This window comes from Macaca fascicularis, chromosome 3 (assembly GCF_037993035.2).
Source record: "Macaca fascicularis isolate 582-1 chromosome 3, T2T-MFA8v1.1".
Taxonomy (NCBI): domain Eukaryota; kingdom Metazoa; phylum Chordata; class Mammalia; order Primates; family Cercopithecidae; genus Macaca; species Macaca fascicularis.
The window spans coordinates 19,687,623-19,710,092 of NC_088377.1; the positions used below are offsets into that span (position 1 = coordinate 19,687,623).

At 36.5% G+C, this 22,470-nt stretch overlaps 1 long non-coding RNA gene across 3 annotated transcripts in view; it reads right to left on the bottom strand.

The window, feature by feature from the left end:
• Positions 1 to 22,470, bottom strand: part of LOC123572397 (uncharacterized) — a 227,838-nt gene that overhangs the window by 124,911 nt on the left and 80,457 nt on the right. The gene's annotated exons all lie outside the window — the stretch shown is intronic.

The following is a 22,470-nucleotide window of genomic DNA, read 5'->3' on the forward strand; positions in this document are numbered from 1 at the left end:
ATTACCCAGTCTCAGGTATTTTTTATAGCAGTTTGAGAATGGACTAATACATAATGTAAGTAGATCCTCCCCACAAAGGGCTGGCAAAGGACCTTTTACATAAACAAAGGGTTAGACAGGAGCCTTGCCATAAGTCTCTTCATCTTAGCCATCAATGGTCCAAAACTGTTAAAGGAAAGGAGAAAACTGGTCCCAGAAATGATTCCGTTTCATTCTTATTCTTTGTTAAACTTGTTCCCAAACTGAATGTGAAAGCCAACAACTGAAAGCCCCAATCATAGTTTCCACCAAAAAGATGCCAGTTTTGACAGTTCCTCTCATCTCCTGGAAGCATCTGATTTAGACGGCTCCATTAGTAGGTCAAGTGATGTTTAAATAACACTGTCCCAGCTGCAAATTGATTCAGTTTACTTTTTAAATCTCCGAATGTTTTTGTTGCAATAGAAAGTCTGGGGACCAGGCGTTCGCGTTTGTAATCCCAGCACTTTGGGAGGTCAATGTGAATGGAGCCCAGAGAGTTCAAGATCAGCCTGGGCAACATGGTGAAACCCCATCTCTACAGCCTAGGAAACAGAGTGAGACATTGTCTAAAAAATGTAAAAAGAGAGAGTTTGTAATTTCTAACTCTAATTTTTAAAATTATGTCAAGAACTGATTTTAAAAAGAACAGATTAAAATGGAAATGGAAATACATTACTATATTATTACAAGTGTACACATGTATCTGTAACAGTTATACTCTGATAATGAAAGGCAAGCTCTTAGTAGAAATAAAATATATTTCTATTACGTAATTACTTGCTTTTGTTGCTTCCTGTGGAATTCAAAGTGAGTTAAACAAATGAAATGGCTGAATCATTGGCTTGCTTTTTCTATGCAGAATTTAAGAACTAAAGCTTTGTGATGATCAAATATAACATTCTGGACTTCATTACATTAAACAGTCTAATACACATTTGGTTTTACATTTATTAAAATGAATTTCCTTTAGACACTTTGAATTTGCCTTCTCTGAGATCCATTTATGAATTAGGCTGTTTGGCCAATGACTAGATATCAAGGAGTGAATGAGAGAACTGTTCTCATTTGCTTCAGTAAAAATTCAGCCACATTCTTTGTATGGGGTTGATTTGTTTTCCAATTCTAATTCCCAGTCACTCCTCATTGGTCTTTCAAAGACAGACATTTGTGTAAATGACAATGTGCAATTATTTCATAAAAAGTAACATATCCTTCCAAATGTTTATTAATGGCTTTGAATTGTCTTTTGTAAATGTTTTGGATTTGTCATTTATTTTCCTCAAAAACCTGTAATGAGGAAAATAGATATCTATATTCGAAGTCAATTCCCAATTGAAACGATGTAACTTTTTAGTCCAGGAATATACCAGGTTTAACTACTTTCACATCAGATTCAAGTTGCATTCCTATATTTAAGGCCTTATTACAAACAAACATGTGTCCAGGCAATACTGATATTCTCCTGCAACATTGAAATGAGATCAAAAAAATAAAAATTCTTATTCTATTTCAATTTTCATCTTAGCAAAAACAGTAGCAGAATGGAATAATGTCCAAAATCTAGTTCCAGGTGCAATTATTATATGTTTCTAAAATTTGCAGAAATGAAAAGACTATTTTGAGCCTTTTAGAATAGATCATTATGATTCCACATGGCTAGCACTGACTTATGCTAAAGGCATTATAACCTGTGATATCATGTGAAAAACAAAATAATTCCAGCCTTCACACAAAATGTTTCTGATGTCATTGACCTAGGACTGTTGCTTATTGTCTGTAAATGATCATTTGCTATAAATGTATTTATGCTAAATTGAATTATTTAATGTTAAAAATATTCTACCTGAATATATTTTAATACATTAAATATATTATTTATAAGTAACATAGATGCTTATTTACTTACAATAGGATTATGTCCAATAAAGTAATCTTAAAATGAAAATATAGTAAGTCAAAACGCATTTAATAAATCTAACCTACCAAACGTCATAGCTTATCTACACTAGCCCACCCTAAACATACCCTTCACATCTACATTAGCTTATGATTGGGCAAAATCATCTAACAGTAAGCCTATTTTATAATTAACTGTGCGATAGCTCATATAACATATTGAATACTGAATGTGACAAACAGAGTGATTGTATGGAATCTAATGAATGCTTATCACTTTTGTACCATCATAAAGTTGAAAAATTCTAAGCCAATATTATAAGTTGGGGACTGTTTGTATTTATATTAAATATTATAAATATTTAATGGAATAAATGCTTTGTGAACATTTTAGAGTAAGTTTGAATTACTGTTTCTCTGAATGACTTGTTTTGAGTAGATACAGTTATAAACTGCCATAAAAATAGATCTTTTACATGCTAACTAATTGCATATTTTTTCAAGTAAAATTATGGTAACCAATACTGTGGTTAAAATACTCTTGTGTAATCGAAAGAAATGAGCAAAGACCCAGTTAGTCGGGCCTATGTGTAATGCGTACTGCTGGCCTGGTCAGATAATTTTTTAATAACTTTAAAATAAAGTAAATTAAGCAAACAACAACAAAAACAACTAAATTTGACATTCAATATTTAGACCTGCTATCTCTGACTTTAACTTTTTTTTTGTTTTTTTTAGATGGAGTTTCACTCTGTCGCCCAGACAGGAGTGCAGTGGTACGATCTTGGCTCGCTGCAACCTCCGCCTCCCTGTTTCAAGCAATTATCTAGCCTCAGCCTCCAGAGTAGCTGGGACTACAGATGTAAACCACCATGCCCAGCTAATTTTTGTATTTTAAGTAGAGATGGGGTTTCACCATATTGGCCAGGCTGGTCTGGAACTCCTGACCTTGTGATCCGCCCACCTCAGCCTCCCAAAGTGCTGGGATTACAGGTGTGAGCCACCACGCCTGGCTTGACTTCTAAAAAAATAAAAACTAAAATATAATTTAGTATAGTTTAAAATCAATTATCTGCCCTGATGGTGACATATTTCTTCAATGAAAATCAAACAATTAATAAATTATTCATTCTAAATGTTGTCTTTAGCTAATTTATTTTGTTAAAAGTGTTTTCATATTAAGCTACAGATTGACTGCTTTTCTCACTGTTCTCTTGATTTTATAAATGTAGTCTCTTGATTTTATGAATATATATTTCCTAGATTTTCTAAGAGATTGCCAGATTATGAACTCTTTACCTACATAGAATTCATGCTGTTTAATTTCTTCTACATGGGTATTTGTTTAGTACGTACACAGCAGTTGAAATAAGCCTTTGTGTGTAAAGAAATGCATTAGAAAAAGATTTAAGTGAAGATTTTCAATGAACAAACTCGTATGGGTTCACAACAAGCCTAGTAACCTCTTAAGAAAGAATCTACTAAGTCTTTCAAAAGTTTTGATTATAAGGCTAAATTAATGATTGAAATTTAATTCTACACATGGCTAAATAAAACTGTTAGCCAGACCATAATGGGGCTATTTTTCCCTGTAAATCCTTCATATCTTTCTAATAATGTACTGTGTGAAAAGTTTTAAAAATTTTGTTAGAGAAATTACAGTGGTACTTCAGTTGAACTACATGTATGTGTATAATTAAGGCGACCCAGCTTTTATTTTAGTAATTTAACCTTCATGAGTAATGCATTTGATGCATTTCTATGAACTTTCTCATTATGTAATATTAAAAGTATATCCTCAGCTTCCTTTATAAAATTGTCCATAAAAAAGTATAGAGAAATAAGATGGTACAGATAACTATGGTAAGAGTTTAGTATAACAGCTAAACACAGTATTTGAAGCTAGCCCGCCAAGATTTCAATCACACCCAGATTTTGCTAGCTCTGTGATTTGGATTAGGCCTTACCCCACCTGGCCTCAGGTTCCTCATTTGCACAGGGATGAATAATAACAGTACCCACCTCAGAGCCATTATGAAGACTGCAGTAGTTAATGTAGCTGCCACTCAGGAGGCAGCCATAATCATACCTCACCAAAAATATGGCAGTGTTTCCCAAATCTCACTGGCTGTGGAAAATTGCTTAATGTGGAAGAGAGGAATAAATAAGGAGGATAATTTTAAAAATAATAAAAAGCACTAAAAGACAAAAGTGAAAATGATATTTCTAGAGTGAGATAGTATGAAGATTTTAGCACTCAAAACAAGTAAGACAAAAACAGTACTTGTGAGTGCTTTCAGCAAAAGTTGAAATTGGCAGCAGCAGAAAGACAAGGTAAAAATGTGTTTAAGTTGGAGTTCCCTCAGATTTGATGAGTATATAAGATAGAAAACATGCTCCAGTGAAAGGCAGGAGCATGATAAGTAGCCTAATTACACCAGCATAATCTGACTTGCCAACTGGCATTATTCTTTTTTCTTAAGAAATTAATGAAATTGGCCAGGCGCGGTGGCTCAAGCCTGTAATCCCAGCACTTTGGGAGGCCAAGACGGGCGGATCACGAGGTCAGGAGATCAAGACCATCTTGGCTAACCCAGTAAAACTCGTCTCTACTAAAAAATACAAAAAACTAGCCGGGCGAGGTGGCGGGCGCCTGTAGTCCTAGCTACTCGGGAGGCTGAGGCAGGAGAATGGCATGAACCCAGGAGGCGGAGCTTGCAGTGAGCTGAGATCCCGCCACTGCACTCCAGCCTGGGCGACAGAGCGAGACTCCGTCTCAAAAAAAAAAAAAAAAAAAAAAAAGAAATTAATGAAATTACAAATAAGTTGATTCTTCAGTGTATTTGTTTTTTATGTTTCATATTCAGGTTTGGTTGCGTGTTTGGAGGGGGCATTAAACATCAGCTGCTCCATTCTGACAACAACCCTACAAAGTAATTAGTATTATTCTCCTCATTTCACAAAGGAAAAAACCAAGTCTCAGAGAAGGAAAGTAACTTTCATCTTAAAAACAGTGGGGAAGAGCTGGTTTGTATAATGGTCAATTTCAAATATTTGAACAGTTTAAAAGATCGGGATGCAAAAATATCTTATAGGCTATTTATTTAGGAGAGAAATGTGTTCTGTTCCTTGCTGCAGTGTAACTGTTGAAGGGCATATGACAAAAAAAGAAAAACATTTTGACACTGAGGTAGTTTTACTCTGTTTTTATAATCCAATTCCTAAAACATACTCCCATGTATAATGTTGATGATGTGATCTCAAGAAAATGATTTAGTTTCTTGGAGCCTTTATTCTGTTATCCATAAAATGACAAGAATATTTACCCTTAAAAATTGATATGATTATGAAGATGAAGTTACATGTATCAACCAGCTAGCACACATCAATAGTTGTCGCTTAATAAGTCAATGGTATTCTCCTTCAGTCTATTATTTTTTTCTTATTACCTGCAATGTTACATGCTTATCTGAAGTGCTCCCTTACACTTCTGTTACATGTGGGACATTGTGACTTGAGAGATTTATGTGCTTGTTGCAACATCTCTGTTCATACATTTTTACTCCACAAGCTCAATTTGATATTGAACCACATGGTTGTAGGATGTATATGCATGAATGGGCATATATCTTCTTGACTCTTTGCATGACATAATACATATTTTTTCTCAGGTATTTAATGTAATGGCTATTGCTTCCATGTATTTTCAGCTAAAATATAAGTCTTCATCATTTTTTAAAAAAATTATGTTAATTTTATTTACACAACAAATAACTGAATATATCCTCCCTGTAAAAATACTAAATTTTTAAATTAACATACATAACCTGCACTTTTAATAGATATTATTTTTAGAGTAATTTTTCATTCACTGGAAAGATGAGATGAAGGTACAGAGATTCCCTACATAACCCTGCCACCATACAGGTACAGCCTGCCTCATTATCAACATCCCCAACCAGAGTGGTACATTTGTCACAGCTGATGAACCTGCATAGACACATCATCACTCAAAGTCCACAGCTTACATTAAGTCTCGCTCTTAGAGTTGTGCGTTCTATGGGACAAATGTATAGTGGCATGTACCCACCGTTACTGTATCATGCAGAGTACTTTCATTGCTTTAAAAATCCTCTGTGTTCCACCTATTCCTCCCTTCCTCCCCTTAAATCCCTGGCAACCACTATTCCTTATAAGGTCTCCATAGTGGTGTCTTCTTTGCCAACAATGTCATAGAGTTGGGATTATACAGTATGTAGCCTTTTCAGATTGGCTTTTATTTAGTCTTTTCAGATTTAGCAATGTGCATTTAAGTTTTCTTCCTCCATGTATTTTTGTGGTTTGATAGTGCCTTTATCACTGAATAATATTTAGTTGTCTGAATGTACTTCAGTTTATTTATCCATTCTTCTACTGAAGGACATCTTGGTTGCTTGGGGAATTATGAATAAAGCTACAGTAAATCTCCATGTGCTCCACATGTTTTTGTGTTGACATAAGTTTTTAACTCATTTGGGTAAATATCACGGAATATGCTGGGTCATCATCTACATTTTATTGTCAGTTCACTAAAGGCATAATAATCTTAATTTTCTTATATACAGAATTTAAGTTAAGCTAAAACACTCATTGGTAAGAATTTGAATCTTCTAATAAATAGTGGTTTCTTATCAAGTTTTTAAATCAGGAATGTAATCATTCATTTCATGATATTGCCTATAACCTGTACTTTGATTTTAATTAACCTTTTGCAAAAAAGCATAATGACATAAAGTGACATTTTAGATATGGTAGTGTGATAAGAAGAAAAAAGAAAAACATTCACAACCAGTTATTGCATGTCTACTATTTTCCTAGCATTTTCAAACAGATGTATATAGAAGTTTAATAATCTGATTTCTCTTCTAGAATGAAGAAGCTTAGGGTTAGGGAGGTTGAATAATTTGTCATAGGTAATACTACAATTCCATCTGTCTGATCGCAGGTTCATTTTCTTTCCAAGACATAATATTCACAACTTTGAAGGGAGGAGATTTCTGCTCTATTTGTTTATCTCAGCTTTTTTCCACAAAGAGTTTTGAAACCACAATGCCCATGTGTGTATCTCATGTGTGTGATGTTTCTCTGTGGAAGTTCAGGGTAGGGCTACAAATGATTTCATAATATGCAAGTCCGGAATATAAACCATATGGCCATATTTTATGCTTGCATAAATAGATCATGTTATCTCTACACAACCGTAGCAGTACATGTGTAATTACATATTCACACAGTAGTCATTACAGTAATGGTCTTTGCCCCAAAACACAGAAAATCGTAACAGTGCAGCTACTCAGAAGTAATACGTGACATTCTTTTACATTTTTGCTCATAATAGAAATAGAATTGTAAAAATACAGGATTTTTGGAAATTAAAAACTGTGTTTCAAATGCAAAGTATATTTATAATAAGAAAGACTACACCAATGTTTTTCTATAAATGAAACGTACTATGTTTAAGAATGTTTTCTTAGCTATGCCCTGTAATTTATATTTTCTCAAGTGTTTATCCAAAGTTTCTCTGCTACTGCAGTAAACATGCTTTGTTAGGAATAACAAATGCTGCTACTCTTTCACTGTTTATAATTTCCTGTAGCATTCAAATTTAGAGTTGCTTGAATAAATAATCGCTAATGTCAGAAATATTTGTTAAAATGCCTTCAATTTTAGCTAAGAAAAGAAAAAGCTCTCCTAAGAACAAGAACAGTTCCAATACCGGTAGGTAGGTAGGTGAGGAAGAGATCTCTTAGAAAAGTCTTAGCCCTGGTATTACTCTCAGTGAATGGAACTTAACTGACTTCACTTGTGAAAGTGAAAGGATATATATCAGATTCAGCAGTGGCTGTGATGACTACAAATTACGAAGTAGAAAATTCTTCCAACAACATGAGATTTTTGTTTTTCTAAATACCCTGTTCGATGCCAGAGACAAGTGATAGATATTACATAGGGAAATAGATTCTTTTTTGCGAGGGGACGTGTTGCCGGGGACAGAGTCTTGCTCGGTCGCCCAGGCTGGAGTGCAACTGTGGGATCTTGGCTCACTGCAGGCTCTGTCTCTCAGGTTTAAGTGATTCTTGTGCCTCAGCCTCCCAAGTAGCAGGAACTACAGGCGCCCGCCACCACACCCAGCTAATTTTTTGTATTTTTAGTAGAAATGGAATTTCGCCAGGATGGCCTTGGCGGTTCACGCCTGTAATCCCAGCACTTTGGGAGGCCGAGGGGGGCGGGTCACAAAGTCAGGAAATAGATAATCTTAATAAAGAAATAAAAAAAAATTGGGGACGGAGCAAGATGGCCGAATAGGAACAGCTCCAGTCTCCAACTCCCAGCGCGAGCGACACAGAAGACCGGTGATTTCTGCATTTTCATCTGAGGTACTGGGTTCATCTCACTGGGGAGTGCCAGACGATCGGTGCTGGTCAGCTGCTGCAGCCCGACCAGCGAGAGCTGAAGCAGGGCGAGGCATTGCCTCACCTGGGAAGCACAAGGGGGAAGGGAATCCCTTTTCCTAGCCAGGGGAACTGAGACACACAACACCTGGAAAATCGGGTAACTCCCACCCCAATACTGCGCTTTAAGCAAACAGGCACACCAGGAGATCATATCCCACACCTGGCCGGGAGGGTCCCACACCCACGGAGCCTCCCTCATTGCTAGCACAGCAGTCTGTGATCTACCAGCAAGGCAGCAGCGAGGCTGGGGGAGGGGCGCCCGCCATTGCTGAGGCTTAAGTAGGTAAACAAAGCTGCTGGGAAGCTCGAACTGGGTGGAGCTCACAGCAGCTCAAGGAAACCTGCCTGTCTCTGTAGACTCCACCTCTGGGGACAGGGCAATAACAAACGCAGCCGAAACCTCTGCAGACGCAAACGACTCTGTCTGACAGCTTTGAAGAGAGCAGTGGATCTCCCAACACGGAGGTTGAGATCTGAGAAGGGACAGACTCCCTGCTCAAGTGGGTCCCTGACCCCTGAGTAGCCTAACTGGGAGACATCCCCCACTAGGGGCAGTCTGACACCCCACACCTCACAGGGTGGAGTACACCCCTGAGAGGAAGCTTCCAAAGCAAGAATCAGACAGGTACACTTGCTGTTCAGAAACATTCTATCTTCTGCAGCCTCTGCTGCTGATACCCAGGCAAACAGGGTCTGGAGTGGACCTCAAGCAATCTCCAACAGACCTACAGCTGAGGGTCCTGACTGTTAGAAGGAAAACTATCAAACAGGAAGGACACCTACACCAAAACCCCATCAGTACATCACCATCATCAAAGACCAGAGGCAGATAAAACCACAAAGATGGGGAAAAAGCAGGGCAGAAAAGCTGGAAATTCAAAAAATAAGAGCGCATCTCCCCCGGCAAAGGAGCGCAGCTCATCGCCAGCAACGGATCAAAGCTGGACGGAGAATGACTTTGACGAGATGAGAGAAGAAGGCTTCAGTCCATCAAATTTCTCAGAGCTAAAGGAGGAATTACGTACCCAGCGCAAAGAAACTAAAAATCTTGAAAAAAAAGTGGAAGAATTGATGGCTAGAGTAATTAATGCAGAGAAGGTCCTAAACGAAATGAAAGAGATGAAAACCATGACACGAGAAATACGTGACAAATGCACAAGCTTCAGTAACCGACTCGATCAACTGGAAGAAAGAGTATCTGCGATTGAGGATCAAATGAATGAAATGAAGCGAGAAGAGAAACCAAAAGAAAAAAGAAGAAAAAGAAATGAACAAAGCCTGCAAGAAGTATGGGATTATGTAAAAAGACCAAATCTACGTCTGATTGGGGTGCCTGAAAGTGAGGGGGAAAATGGAACCAAGTTGGAAAACACTCTTCAGGATATCATCCAGGAGAACTTCCCCAACCTAGTAGGGCAAGCCAACATTCAAATCCAGGAAATACAGAGAACGCCACAAAGATACTCCTCGAGAAGAGCAACTCCAAGACACATAATTGCCAGATTCACCAAAGTTGAAATGAAGGAAAAAATCTTAAGGGCAGCCAGAGAAAAAGGTCGGGTTACCCACAAAGGGAAGCCCATCAGACTAACAGCAGATCTCTCGGCAGAAACTCTCCAAGCCAGAAGAGAGTGGGGGCCAATATTCAACATTCTTAAAGAAAAGAATTTTCAACCCAGAATTTCATATCCAGCCAAACTAAGTTTCATAAGTGAAGGAGAAATAAAATCCTTTACAGATAAGCAAATGCTTAGAGATTTTGTCACCACTAGGCCTGCCTTACAAGAGACCCTGAAGGAAGCACTAAACATGGAAAGGAACAACCGGTACCAGCCATTGCAAAAACATGCCAAAATGTAAAGACCATCGAGGCTAGGAAGAAACTGCATCAACTAACGAGCAAAATAACCAGTTAATATCATAATGGCAGGATCAAGTTCACACATAACAATCTTAACCTTAAATGTAAATGGACTAAATGCTCCAATTAAAAGACACAGACTGGCAAACTGGATAAAGAGTCAAGACCCATCAGTCTGCTGTATTCAGGAGACCCATCTCACATGCAGAGACATACATAGGATCAAAATAAAGGGATGGAGGAAGATTTACCAAGCCAATGGAGAACAAAAAAAAGCGGGGGTTGCAATACTAGTCTCTGATAAAACAGACTTTAAACCATCAAAGATCAAAAGAGACAAAGAAGGCCATTACATAATGGTAAAGGGATCAATTCAACAGGAAGAGCTAACTATCCTAAATATATATGCACCCAATACAGGAGCACCCAGATTCATAAAGCAAGTCCTTAAAGACTTACAAAGAGACTTAGACTCCCATACAATAATAATGGGAGACTTCAACACTCCACTGTCAACATTAGACAGATCAATGAGACAGAAAGTTAACAAGGCTATCCAGGAATTGAACTCATCTCTGCAGCAAGCAGACCTAATAGACATCTATAGAACTCTCCACCCCAAATCAACAGAATATACATTCTTCTCAGCACCACATCATACTTACTCCAAAATCGACCATGTAATTGGAAGTAAAGCACTCCTCAGCAAATGTACAAGAACAGAAATTATAACAAACTGTCTCTCAGACCACAGTGCAATCAAACTAGAACTCAGGACTAAGAAACTCAATCAAAACCGCTCAACTACATGGAAACTGAACAACCTGCTCCTGAATGACTACTGGGTACATAACGAAATGAAGGCAGAAATAAAGATGTTCTTTGAAACCAATGAGAACAAAGATACAACATACCAGAATCTCTGGGACACATTTAAAGCAGTGTGTAGAGGGAAATTTATAGCACTAAATGCCCACAAGAGAAAGCAGGAAAGATCTAAAATTGACACTCTAACATCGCAATTAAAAGAACTAGAGAAGCAAGAGCAAACACATTCGAAAGCTAGCAGAAGGCAAGAAATAACTAAGATCAGAGCAGAACTGAAGGAGATAGAGACACAAAAAACTCTCCAAAAAATCAATGAATCCAGGAGTTGGTTTTTTGAAAAGATCAACAAAATTGACAGACCACTAGCAAGACTAATAAAGAAGAAAAGAGAGAGGAATCAAATCGACGCAATTAAAAATGATAAAGGGGATATCACCACCGACCCCACAGAAATACAAACTACCATCAGAGAATACTATAAACACCTCTACGCAAATAAACTGGAAAATCTAGAAGAAATGGATAATTTCCTGGACACTTACACTCTTCCAAGACTAAACCAGGAAGAAGTTGAATCCCTGAATAGACCAATAGCAGGCTCTGAAATTGAGGCAATAATTAATAGCCTACCAACCAAAAAAAAGTCCAGGACCAGATGGATTCACAGCTGAATTCTACCAGAGGTACAAGGAGGAGTTGGTACCATTCCTTCTGAAACTATTCCAATCCATAGAAAAAGAGGGAATCCTCCCTAACTCATTTTATGAGGCCAACATCATCCTGATACCAAAGCCTGGCAGAGACACAACAAAAAAAGAGAATTTTAGACCAATATCCCTGATGAACATCGATGCAAAAATCCTCAATAAAATACTGGCAAACCGGATTCAGCAACACATCAAAAAGCTTATCCACCATGATCAAGTGGGCTTCATCCCTGGGATGCAAGGCTGGTTCAACATTCGCAAATCAATAAACATAATCCAGCATATAAACAGAACCAAAGACAAGAACCACATGATTATCTCAATAGATGCAGAAAAGGCTTTTGACAAAATTCAACAGCCCTTCATGCTAAAAACGCTCAATAAATTCGGTATTGATGGAACGTACCTCAAAATAATAAGAGCTATTTATGACAAACCCACAGCCAATATCATACTGAATGGGCAAAAAATGGAAAAATTCCCTTTGAAAACTGGCACAAGACAGGGATGCCCTCTCTCACCACTCCTATTCAACATAGTGTTGGAAGTTCTGGCTAGGGCAATTAGGCAAGAGAAAGAAATCAAGGGTATTCAGTTAGGAAAAGAAGAAGTCCAATTGTCCCTGTTTGCAAATGACATGATTGTATATTTAGAAAACCCCATTGTCTCAGCCCAAAATCTCCTTAAGCTGATAAGCAACTTCAGCAAAGTCTCAGGATACAAAATTAATGTGCAAAAATCACAAGCGTTCTTATACACCAGTAACAGACAAACAGAGAGCCAAATCAGGAATGAACTTCCATTCACAATTGCTTCAAAGAGAATAAAATACCTAGGAATCCAACTGACAAGGGATGTCAAGGACCTCTTCAAGGAGAACTGCAAACCACTGCTCAGTGAAATCAAAGAGGACACAAACAAATGGAAGAACATACCATGCTCATGGATAGGAAGAATCAATATCGTGAAAATGGCCATACTGCCCAAGGTAATTTATAGATTCAATGCCATCCCCATCAAGCTACCAACGAGTTTCTTCACAGAATTGGAAAAAACTGCTTTAAAGTTCATATGGAACCAAAAAAGAGCCCGCATCTCCAAGACAATCCTAAGTCAAAAGAACAAAGCTGGAGGCATCACGCTACCTGACTTCAAACTATACTACAAGGCTACAGTAACCAAAACAGCATGGTACTGGTATCAAAACAGAGATATAGACCAATGGAACAGAACAGAGTCCTCAGAAATAATACCACACATCGACAGCCATTTGATCTTTGACAAACCTGAGAGAAACAAGAAATGGGGAAAGGATTCCCTATTTAATAAATGGTGCTGGGAAAATTGGCTAGCCATAAGTAGAAAGCTGAAACTGGATCCTTTCCTTACTCCTTATACGAAAATTAATTCAAGATGGATTAGAGACTTAAATGTTAGACCTAATACCATAAAAATCCTAGAGGAAAACCTAGGTAGTACCATTCAGGACATAGGCATGGGCAAAGACTTCATGTCTAAAACACCAAAAGCAACGGCAGCAAAAGCCAAAATTGACAAATGGGATCTCATTAAACTAAAGAGCTTCTGCACAGCAAAAGAAATTACCATCCGAGTGAACAGGCAACCTACAGAATGGGAGAAAATTTTTGCAATCTACTCATCCTACAAGGGGCTAATATCCAGAACCTACAAAGAACTCAAACAAATTTACAAGAAAAAAACAAACAACCCCATCAAAAAGTGGGCAAAGGATATGAACAGACATTTCTCAAAAGAAGACATTCATACAGCCAACAGACACATGAAAAAATGCTCATCATCACTGGCCATCAGAGAAATGCAAATCAAAAGCACAATGAGATACCATCTCATACCAGTTAGAATGGCAATCATTAAAAAGTCAGGAAACAACAGGTGCTGGAGAGGATGTGGAGAAATAGGAACACTTTTACACTGTTGGTGGGATTGTAAACTAGTTCAACCATTATGGAAAACAGTATGGCGATTCCTCAAGGATCTAGAACTAGATGTACCATATGACCCAGCCATCCCATTACTGGGTATATACCCAAAGGATTATAAGTCATGCTGCTATAAAGACACATGCACACGTATGTTTACTGCAGCACTATTCACAATAGCAAAGACTTGGAATCAACCCAAATGTCCATCAGTGACAGATTGGATTAAGAAAATGTGGCACATATACACCATGGAATACTATGCAGCCATCAAAAAGGATGAGTTTGTGTCCTTTGTAGGGACATGGATGCAGCTGGAAACCATCATTCTTAGCAAACTATCACAAGAACAGAAAACCAAACACCGCATGTTCTCACTCATAGGTGGGAACTGAACAATGAGATCACTTGGACTCAGGAAGGGGAACATCACACACCGGGGCCTATCATGGGGAGGGGGGAGGGGGGAGGGATTGCATTGGGAGTTATACCTGATGTAAATGACGAGTTGATGGGTCCAGCACACCAACATGGCACAAGTATACATATGTAACAAACCTGCACATTATGCATATGTACCCTACAACTTAAAGTATAATAATAATAAATAAATTAAAAAAAAAATCTACACAGAAAAAAAAAAAAAAAAAAGAAATAAAAAAATTTCGAGACCAGCTGGCTGACATAGAGAAACCCCGTTTCTACTAAAAATACAAAAAATTCGCTGTGCATGGTGGGCGCCTGTAATCCCAGTGACTCAGAAGGCTGAGGTAGGAGAATCGCTTGAACCCAGTAGGCGGAGGTTGCCCTGAGCCGAGATCGCGCCACTGTACTCCAGCCTGGGTAACAAGAGCAAAACTCTGTCTCAAATAAAATAAAATAAATAAAAAATTAAAAACTGAAAAAAACAATTTTTTACTAGTTTTGTGAGATTATAAAAATACTACATTTTAAAGTCAAATGTGACAAAATGAATAATTTATCCAGTAGATATGTTAATAAAGACACCAAACATCAAATTCTCATATTGTTTACCTAAAAAAGGTTACTTTTTTTCTGAAGGACATCAGTAAAAGGGTAATAGATTTGAATGCATTTGAGAGTCCTTTGCCCATGTTTGGATTTGTTTACAGCAAATGCTGACAAGTTTGGATAGTGAATTGGTGATAGGTAAATGAGCACTGAGCAAAAGTTTTTGCCTATTTAGTAGTAAATAATGCTTTATCTTTTTTTTTTTTTTTTTAAAGGGAGTTTCGCTCTTGTAGCCAAGGCTGGAGTGCAGTGGCATGATCTTGGTTCACTGCAACCTCCGCCTCCCAGGTTCAAGCGATTCTACTGCCTCAGCCTCCCCAATAGCTGGAATTACTGAATTACTGGCACCTGCCAACATGCCCGGCTCATTTTTTGGATTTTGTATTTTTAGTAGAGAAGGAGTTTCACCATGTTGGGCAGGCTGGTCTCGAACTCCTCACCTCAGATGATCCACCCGCCTTGGCCTCCCCAAAGTGTTGGGATTACAGGCGTGAGCCACTGCGCCCAGCCGTTTGATCATTTTAAAATTATATATTACTGGTAATATCATGGAATGATTTATTTGATAATGCCATTCAACACTAAAAATAAAATAAATATTTGATAAAATATTTCAGCAACACAACCCTATGAATTGGGCATTATTTTCTTGTGTAGGTGCATATGTTTGAAAAAGAGCTCTTATTTTAATTTTTGGTTTTTAAAATTTTTATTTATCATTATTATTACTATTTCAATTGTGGGGGGAACAGGTGGTATTTGGTTAAACTGATCAGTTTTTTAGTGGTGATTTCTGAGATTCTGATGCATCATCAAAATCTGATCCATCACCCAAAATGATCCATCACCCAAGCAACTTACATTGAACCCAGTGTGTAGTCTTTTATCCTTCATCCCACTCCCATCCTTCCCCCAAAGTTCCCAGAGACCATTATATTATTCTTATACGTTTGCATCCTCATAGCTAAGTTTCCACTTATTAGTGAGAAATTATGATGTTTAGTTTTCCATTCCTGAGTTACTTCACTTAGAATAATGGTCTCCAACTTCATCCAGGTTGCTGTGAATGCCATTATTTTGTTTCTTTTTATGGCTGAGTAGTAGTCAAGGTATATATAAATAAACCATATTTTCTTATCCACTTGTTTGATGGGTATTTAGCTAGGTCTCATATTTTTGCCATTGTGGATTATACTGCTATACACATGCATGTGCAAGCGTCTTTTTTATATAATGACTTCTTTTCCTCTGGGTAGATACCCAGAAGTGGAATTGCTAGGTGAAATGGTACCTCTATTTTTACTTCTTTAAGGATTCTCCATACTGTTATCTATAGTGGTTGTACTAATTTACATTCCTAAGAGCAGTGTGAAAGTGTTCCCTTTTCACCACATTCATGGCAACGTATACTATTTTTTGATTCTTTAATTATGGCCATTCTTGCAGGAGTAAGTTGGTATCATATAGTGGTTTTGATTTGCATTTTGTGATGTTGAGCACTTTTTCGTATGTTTGTTGGCCATTTGTATATCTTCTTTTGAGAATGTTCTATTTATGTCCTTAGCCTACTTTTTGATGAGTATTCTTCTTATTATTATTTATCACTGACTTGTTTTAGTTCCTATAAGATCCTGGATATTAGTCCTTTCTTGGATGCATAGCTTGCAAAAATTTTCTCCCACTCTGTGGTTTGTCTGTTTACTCTGCTGATTATTTCTTTTGCTGCGCAGAAGCTTTTTAGTTTAATTAAGTCCCATGTTATTGTTGCATTTGCTTTTGGGTTCTTGGTCATGAACTTTTTGCCTAAGTCAATGTCTAGAAGAGTTTTTTCAATGTTATCTTCTAGAATTGTTATGGTTTCACGTCATAGATTTAAGTCTTTAATCCATCCTGAGTTGATTTTTATATAAAGTGAAAAACGAGAATCCAGTTTCATTCTTCTATATGTGGCTTGTTGATTATCCCAGCACCATGTGTTGAATAGGGTGTCCTTTCCCCACTTTATGCTTTTGTTTGCTTTGTTGAAGTTCAGTTGGCTGTTAAGCATTTGGCTTTATTTCTGGGCTCTCTATTCTGTTCCATTGGTCTACATGTCTGTTTTTATACCAGTAGCATGCTATTTGGGTGATTACGGCCTTATAGCGTAGTTTGAAGTTGGGTAATGTGCAACCTCCAGACTTGCTCTTTTGGCTCATTTTTGTTTTGGCTATATGGGCTTTTTTTTTGTCCCATATAAATTTTAGAATTGTTTTTCTCTTGTTCTGTGAAGAATGATGATGGTGTTTTGATGTGAATTGCATTGAACTTGTAAATTACTTTTGGAAGTATGGTCATTTTCACAATATTGATTCTACCCATACAGAAGCATGGAATGTATTTCCATTTGTTTGTGTCATCTATTATTTCTTTCAGCAGTGCTTTGTGTTTTTTCTTGTAGAGATATTTTGCCTCCTTGGTCAGGTATATTCTTAAGCATTTTATTTTATTTTTTGCAGCTGTTGTAAAAGGGGTTGAGTTTTTTATTTGATTCTCAGCTTGGTTGCCGTTAGTGTATAGTGGTGCTATTGACTCATGCACATTTATTTTGTATTCAGAAACTTGACTGAATTCATTGATCAGATCTAGGAGCTTTTTGGATGAGTCTTTAGGGTTTTCTAAGTATACAATCACATCATCAGCTAACAGCAACAGTTTGACTTCTTTACTGATATGAATGCCCTTTATTTCTTTCTCTTGTCTGCTCTGGCTAGGACTTTCAGTACTATGTTGAGTAGAAGTGGTGAAAGTGGGCATCCTTTTCTTGCTCCAGTTCTTGGAGAGTGATTTCAACTTTTCCCCATTTGGTATAATATTGGCTGTGGGTTTGTCATAGATGGCTTTTATTACATTAAGATATATCCCTTCTATACCAATTTTGTTGAAAGTTTTAATTATAAAATGATACTGGATTTTGTCAAATGCTTTTTCTGCATCCATTGAGAGAATCACATGGTTTTTGTTTTTAATTCTATTTATGTGATGTGTCACATTTATTGACTTGTGGGTGTTACATCATCCCTGCATCCCTAGTAGGAAACCCACTTGATCACGGTGGATTATCTTTTCGACATGCTGTTGAATTCAGTTAGCTAGCTTTTTCTTGAGGATTTTTTCATCCATATTCATCTGGGATATTGGTCTGCAGTTTCCTTTTTTTGTTACGCCCTTCCTTGGTTTTTGTATTAGGGTGATACTGGCTTCATAGAATGATTTAGGGAGGATTCCCTCTTTTTCTGTCTTTTGGAATAGTGTCAATAGGATTGGTACCAATCCTTCTTTGAATGTCTGATAGAATTCAGTTGTGAATCCATCTGGTCTTGGGGGCATTTTTTTGTTGGTAATTTTTAAATCTCAATTCCAATCTTGCTGCTTGTTTTTGTTCTGTTCAGATTTTCTGTTTCTTCTTAGTTTAATCTAGGAGGGCTGTATATTTCCAGGGACTTATTCAGCTCCTCCAGGGTTTCTAGTTTATGCACATAAAGGTGTTCATAGTAGCCTTGAATGATATTTTGTGTGTCTGTGGCATCTGTTGTAATGTTTTCCATTTTGTTTCTAATTGAACTTATTTGGATATTCTCTCTTTGTTTTTAGGTTAATCTCACTAATATCATCTTAAATTGTATGAGTTTGGTGCAAAATTAATCACGATTTCTGCCATTAAAAGTAATAGCAAAAAGAGCAATAACTTTTGCACCAACCTAATAGCTCCCCAAACCCCATATGTCATGTGAGGGACCCCATTGGAGGCTATTGAATCACGGGGGTGGGTTTTTCCCATGCTGTTCTCATGATAGTGAATAACTCTCTTGAGATCTGGTGGTTTTGTAAAGGGCAGTTCCCTTGCACATGCTCTCTTGCCTACCACCATGTAAGATGTGCCTTTGCTTCTCCTTCACTTTCCACCATGATTGTGAGGCCTCCTCAGCCATGTGGAACTGAGTGCTCTAATCTTCATTATTTCTTTTCTTTTTCTGTAGAGTTTCGGTTTGGTTTGTTCTTATTTCTCTAGTTCCTTGAGGTATGAGCTTAGATTGTTTATTAATGCTCTTTCAGACTTTTTGACATAGCTATTTAATCCTATGAAGTTTTCTCTTGGCACCACTTTTGCAGTCTCACAGAGATTTTGATAGGTTGTGTTGCTATTACCATTTAGTTCAAAAAATTTTTAAGTTTTTGTTTTGATTTCATTGTTGACTCAATGATTATTCAGGAGCAGATTATTTAGTTTCCATATATTTGTATAGTTTTGAGGATTATTTTTTTGGAGTTAATTTCTAATTTTATTCCACTGTGGACTGACAGAGTACTTAACATAATTTTAATTTTCTTAAATTTATTGAGACTTGTTTTGTGGCCCATCATATGGTGTATCTTGGAGAATGTTCCATGTGCTGATGAAAAGAATGTATATTCTGCATTTGTTGGGTAGAATGTTCTGTAAATATCTGTTAAGTCCATTTTCTAAGGTATAGTTTTAGTTCATTGTTTCTTTGTTGACTTTCTGTCTTAATGACCTGTCTAGTGATATCAGTGGAGAATTGAATTCCCCCACTATTATTGTGTGACCATTTATCTTATTTCTTCATTCTAGTAGTAATTGTTTTATAAATCTCCGAGCTGCAGTGTTAGGTGCATTTATATTTAAGATTGTGATATTTTCCTGTTAGGCTAATCCTTTTATCATTATATAATGTTCCTTTTTGTCTTTTTAAACTATTTTTTAAGTATGTTTTGACTGATATAAGAATAACTCTTCCTACTTTTAGTTTCCATTTCCATGGAATATCTTTTTTTAACCCCTTTACCTTAGGTTTATGTGAGTCCTTATGTGTTAGGTAAGACCCTTGAAGACAGCAGGTAATTGGTTGGTGGATTTTAATCCATTCTGCCACTCTGTGTCTTTTAAGTGGAGCATTTAGGCCATTTATATTCAATGTTCAAAATATTTTGAATGGTAATTTGATGATTTAATTGCAAAAGATTCCAAAACATATGGATCACATTTTCCCAGTTTTATTACAGTCCCATTGGGTTTTCAAATAATGAGAAAAAAAAAAAAACTTACAAAAAGAAACGTACCCAAAACATGTGAAAAATAGCTTCAGCATTTCAACACACTCAAAATCAGCAGGATTTGCCCCTCCCAAGTATGTAAGTGACCTAAGTCACAGTATTTCTGTATGAGTACATATTTTCTTTTTGTCAATGTGTTAAACATCATCTATTAGGCATAATAACATCCAGTGATTATTTACACATTCTTAAAAAATAATTGAATAGTAAGTTGTAGAAAACACAGATACACATACCAGCCTTCTAAATTTCTAAAAGCACTTGAGAAAACAAGGATGCTAACAATGACAACTCAGGAGATTTGACCAATCAGGTTTTGTTTGGTTGTGGTTGTTTGCTTTTTAAAATACCTGTCAAAGAGAGGAATGGGCTAGATAAGAAAATGTTACCAATTCCCCACCCTTTTTATTTTGAGGTGAAATCTCACTGTCACCCAGGCTAGACTGCAATGGCAGGATCAGAGCTCACTGCAGCCTTAACTCACTGGGCTCAAGAGATCCTTTTATCTTAGCCCCCAAAGTGGCTGGGACTACAAGCATACACCACCATGCCTGGCCAATGTTTTAGTTTTTGTCAAGATGAGGTCTCACTATGTTTCCAAGCTGGGCTTGAAATCCTGGGCTCTAGTGATTCTACTGTCTCAGCCTCCCAAATTGCTAGGATTATAGGTGTGAGCCACCCGGCCTGGACTATTTTTTTTCCCCCTTAAATTCTCTTAAATAAGAGTACAAGTATGTAAAATTAAGTTTCAGATTCACGCTATTTGAAAATATAATATTAAAAGGTTGGGTACTTTTACTTGATTTGCAAGGGTAATTATTTTGATCCTAATCATACTTACCATATAATTTTTCTACAGTTATAAAGACTGACAAATGCACTTAAGTTTCAAAAATGTTCCAGACTCCATGAATAACATGTTGAAAACAGTGTTTTTAATAAATTTGAAGAAAATGTGCATGTTTTATCTTGAATTTGAGAGATGAGCAATTTTTTAATCTCCACCATGTTTTCTTAGAAACTATAATTAGCTAGACATAGAATATCCAACAATCTGTGGTTTGCTTTCTTGAAGCTTAAACTAATATCTTTTTACAGTCTCTATAATCTTTGCGATACTTTTAATCTTCCCTGTCCAAATTATTTTTTGTTGTCTTTGATTCTTCATTTCTCTTTAATTCTCCACTTCCAGACATGCTTCAAGCCCTATCAGTGTTCTAGATTTGAGTATTTATTATTTCCTTTGCACTCCCTCTGTTGTCATTTTAGCTTTGCTTCTCATCCCTTTATACCTAGATTATCTCATTATAGCATATCCAAATGCCATGATTCACCCCCATTTCAAAGTCTTTGTTCAAGATGTTTTTCATTACTCAAAATCTCATTCCCTGCCTCTCAAATGATTCCACATATCATAATCCTAGTGATTAAGAGAAGTGGTAGTGAAACAGTGTCTTTTCACTTATTTCGGAACACATGAAATTATTTTATTCGTTTTGTGATGCTTCTTTAAATTTTAACATCATGCTGAGTAAATACAAGAAATATGCATATAGGATTTAACTTTCAACTTTGGACAGTTTCAGAATCTCTGCTGTACAATTGAACATAGATATTGCCATGTATATTTTTTAAGCAAACAAACTGGAATATATAAAATAGTTTCCATCTAAAGAATTTCAAAGTAAATTTAACTGACCACAACATTTGTTGTCACAACCAGACAAGGTAAGAGCTTTGGCTAATTTAGGTCAACTAGAAATAAAATAGCTGTTACAACAATTGGAGAAATACTTTGTTTTTGCTCTGCCCATATTATTATTTCTTTAAATCAAGGGTTTATGAAAGATATTAGTGGCAAGCATTTCAAATAAATATTTTATATTTGTACATCATCTTAAACTAAAGCAATGATTACATACTCGATTTTTTTTTTAGAAAACTTGAAATGCTTTAAAAATTGTTTTAGAAAGCTTTAACAGTTATGTAAATATATTTTCTACCACCTTCTAAAACTTACCCAGATTTCTGAGATGTGGGTGTAAGTATTATCAGGAATACTAACTGCTATCTACATATGCCCTCTGCCAATAACCTCATCTTTGAGTATACAAATTACTAGACTCTGAACACAGCTTCAAAGCTTCTTTATTTTCTGTATTTCAAATTGAAAAATGACTACACTATTTTAAACCATTCATAACAACTATGGCAGCTTTTATTATTATTTTTAAGCAGAAACATGAGTCAGTCTGATAATAACCATAGACGAATGAGGTAAGGCTGACATTTATTTAGTAATATTATTGAAGAAAGACTAGCAATGGTACTTTTCATCTGACAAATATGTTTTATTTTTTGTTTTTGTTTTTATTTTTTACAACATCTGTGCAAGAACCTCCAACAGTGAGAGGTTTATTTGGACTGTAATATGTCTTCTAAGATTCTGTTATTCTCTGATTGTACTGAAATTCTTTTAAAATGAACAGCACAAAAGGACCAAACACACACACAACACACACATATACAACACATAAGATTAACAAGCATATATCTGT